This window comes from Alligator sinensis, unplaced genomic scaffold (assembly GCF_000455745.1).
Source record: "Alligator sinensis unplaced genomic scaffold, ASM45574v1 scaffold660_1, whole genome shotgun sequence".
NCBI lineage: Eukaryota > Metazoa > Chordata > Crocodylia > Alligatoridae > Alligator > Alligator sinensis.
This window is the reverse complement of record NW_005842237.1, coordinates 235,490-239,433: the sequence shown is the minus strand read 5'-3', so window position 1 is coordinate 239,433 and position 3,944 is coordinate 235,490. Positions and strand designations below refer to the sequence as shown.

The window sequence follows — 3,944 nt, the reverse complement described above, 5'->3', positions numbered from 1 at the left end:
TATTTTCTTGATGATCTGTTGTGGGGTACATTGTGTGCCACTGTGTTGTGAGATACTCAAGAAATCAATTTCTTCCCCCGTTCACCACGTGATGTTTATAAAATCATCAGTTACAAACCCGATCCAAAATATTCGGGAGGAAGCGAAAAGATTTCTGGAGATGAGAAAGATAGTCGAGGACTATGGGCCTTTTTCATAAGGACCATAGCCTCAAAGGGGGGATTTGATAAGCACCCCTTGTTTCAGGGGCACCTGGCTAAACCCCTAGGGACAGAAGTAAGGCTGGAAGCCATGTCTAGCAGAGATCCCCTGAACTTTTACTATGCATTTTCTCTTCAGCAACAGCTTTGTATGTTTTGAAAAAAATATTTTATCTAACCAAGGGCATAGAGTAGGTTGTTTAGGCTGGGGGAGATCGCTTGTTGCTTAGTTGTTTAATTGCTGGCCTCGCTAGAGGAAAAGCTGTATCAACAAAGTTCCGGAGCTGGAAGGGGGGTTACTTGGGGGGGAGCTGGAAGGGGGGTTACTTGCTGGGCTTGCTACACATTTCATCACATCAGCAAGTTTAACCTGTTACGTAGCTATATAAGGCAGACACCCACTGGGGTGGGGGTGCTTGCTTTGTGAACGATTGCCAAGCACCACTTTCTGCGCAGAAATAAAGATTAAGTTGGATCCTTCACCCCTGTGTGTTTATTGGCACAAGCGCACCGGGCACGAACTCACTGTCCTTTGGGGACAACACTTGCATTAGCTTTACATGTAACATTTGGCAGAAAGAAAATAGAAGGCACAGGAAGTGAAATTCAGAAGGGACCAAAATTGCCCATGGGAACATTTTAGATCTAGTATAGATAGAAACTTGGTGCAACTACATGTGCATTTATGTGCCTTTTTAATGCGCATTAAATGTAGTATCTCCAATGTGTCATACTAAAATAATGTGCAGTAGCACATTTGCATGCTTTTTTAGTGATGCTTAATGTGCAGTAGACTATTTTATTGTGCATTAGGGTAATGTCATAATTTTTTATGTGGCGCTTTAATCCACAGTAAAATAGTCTACTGCTTATTAAATTGCATGTGTAGACATGCCCACTGAGAGTCATATATTGAAATAAAGAAGAATAATATAGAAAATGAAGCAGATCCGAATGATCAAAGACAGCAGATTTACACTTTAAACATAATTAGAATAGCATATTAATCATTCGTTTGACTTAGGGTTTGTTTTGTTTTTTTTCTCTTTTGATCACAGAATCATAGAAAAAGCCAGAAGGTGGTCATCTAGTCCACTATATGCTCAGGACAGAATACTGTCTAATACATCCCAGACAGAATATTTGTTTAACCCACACTTAAATGGTGAGGAAGAAAAGACTAAATAGTGATTCCAAAGCAGCAGCAGTCTTGCAGAAAGTGCCCCCTGCTGTTCGTATAAGGCATGTGGAGATATAACATCTTTCACACGTTTTTTTTAATAGACATTTTTCATGTTCTGGGCCAAATCAAGTCCAAATCCATGAGTCCATCCAAAACCATACGTGGCCCTACAACCAGCCAACATTCTCCACACAGTCACACCCTGCTAGATGTGTCTCTTTTTAGGCTACTAGCTGTGAAGAAAAAAATTAGTTAGCTCCAGAAATCCTCTCCCAATTTACCTACCATTAGTAGTTTTGCTTTCAACAGAAAGACCAGGAAGGTAATTCTCTTGACTCTTGGCAAATATTTTCAAGGAAAGAACTAGTTGTTCCTCCTGCCCCTCTATCCTAAACATGGGGAGACAAAAATTAGATGATAGTGAGCTTAATATAAACCTAGGTGTTATAAATTCCAAGAAATCAAGGCCAGGGTTTAAAAAAGAAATTGCTAGCCTCCTAAATCAAATTTTAGGCAGCTGAGTAGGTGAGTTAAATTTCCAAATTGATGATACCCAGAAATAGTTTTTCTGAAGTCAATAGAAGTCTTCACAGGAAGTGGGAACTCAAGGATCAGACTGGAAGGGGTCCATTTACTGAGGTTCTTATAATAGAGAAAGAAATCCTTAAGTGATGAGCTGAAATGTATGTGGGTGACAGAACAAACTACAAGTTGGATACAAATGAAATGATTTTATGTAGGGTAGGGTATTCATTTAGGAAATGGCAACTCTCTTGTGTGAATTAGGTTATCTATCACACAGAATTTTGAATTCTGCACGTGTAGTGAATGAATAAACTTGCTACAAACAGTTCACTGCTTGGCTGAAATTTGTTCATATAACTTATTGTTTGAACACTTTTAAATAACAACCACTTTTTCAATAAATGCAATTAGCTTGCAGGCAACTTATGCACAGAAAAAGAATGAAATTCTCAGAATAAACTGTTCAGAATGAAAAATTCAGCCAGTTCTAGTCTTCATTCAATACATGCACATATATCCTATTACCATTAATAAGAGTGATACACACATGTGGCAGGAAGAATTCAAGTCTTATGATGTCTAAAGACTTTTTTTTGTCTTCAGATATTTAGGAGATGTTAATGGGTATGCATAATTATAAAGGTAATTTCCCTTTCAATAATAAATATGATTGTAGAACAATCCTCTTATATCATGTTGTATTAAGATGAGAATAGAAACATAGCAAATCCAGCCTCATGATCTGCTGAAGTTTGCTTTCAATACCTTCCAAACTGACAAGATATATATTTGTCAGTCAACTTGCTGTTATTGTATTTCTCTTTCTTATATCATTAGAGTTCTGTTTGGGAACTGGGATTTCTCTTTGGTTTATGAAACACAAGCTGGGACAAATCATTATCAAATTTCTTGTAAAATGATTTTGAACATATTCCCCTGTGATCCACAATTGAATCTGTTTTGGATTTTTTTTAAATAACCTTCCATATTTTATGAACAACTATGACTATTTCATACAAGAATTAACAGAAGCCCTGTTAGACATAGGGCAGATATATACAAACAGCAGAACTGTAAATTAGCTTGTCAAGGCTCATAAATCATCTGCAGTCTGAAGAGTGAAGATCATGCACACTGTTTTGTATTTAAGATTTGTGCTACTAAATTTATTTGGTTCTGTCTCAATAGACAAGTTTTTGACATGGTATTCATTGCTCTGATATATTAGTATGATTATAAGACCTTGGGGCAAACAGAATTTCTGGGTGTCACTCTGTAAGAATAGACTCGTATAGTAATTTACCTGACAAAAGTGTGAATTCATGGCCTAATGTCTAAAGACCATGACCAGGACACAAGAAAGTTGGGTTATATTTCCAGCTTTACTACTGACTCTTGGGAGCACTTAGTCTCATACATTGGGAAAGATAATACTTTCAGTGTGTGGCTGATTTAATTTATGCCCCAAAGAAACCGTTCTGACAGAGATCACCAGAATATGAGGACATGTTGGTAATTTATTCGGAAACATTTCTTTCACCATAGACCAGGAAGGAGCTATAACAATAAGACGTGAGTGCAAATCTTCATTCCATTTGTGTATTCCATATTTCCTAGCAGTGGAAAATAAGGGCCAAATTGTATAGGATCTCTAAGCATCTAAAGGATGTAGGTGAAATTTAAATGCTAAATAACTATCTAAGATGTCAACAACACATATTAAGCTATTTAGCACATCCATTTTAGACTGCAATTTTCTCTAGGTTCCTGTATATAAAGTTCTGAGTATGCTCAGGAGATTTTCAGCTTGAAGATGTAGGTGCCCAGCTCCCATTTAAATTCTGGTGCTGGGGAAGTCCCTAATTCCTCTGAAATACCCAATTCCTTAGGCATGTTCAGAACATGCCTAAGTCACACCAATAGCTTTCAGTCTAATTAAAAACATAGCTTGAAGTGGTGACCACTTTACATTATAGTCTGGGAGTTAAAGCACTAGCACAGAAAGTGAATTGACAGATCTGGGTTATAATCCTCCC

General features: G+C 37.3%; 1 long non-coding RNA gene across 1 annotated transcript in view; it reads right to left on the bottom strand.

Moving 5' to 3' along the window:
• Window positions 1-3,944, bottom strand: part of LOC102378788 — a 34,092-nt gene that overhangs the window by 8,376 nt on the left and 21,772 nt on the right. The window contains exon 2 of the long non-coding RNA XR_001358317.1: window positions 1,669-1,772. This is a non-coding gene — a long non-coding RNA (uncharacterized LOC102378788). The remainder of the gene's footprint in view (window positions 1-1,668; window positions 1,773-3,944) is intronic.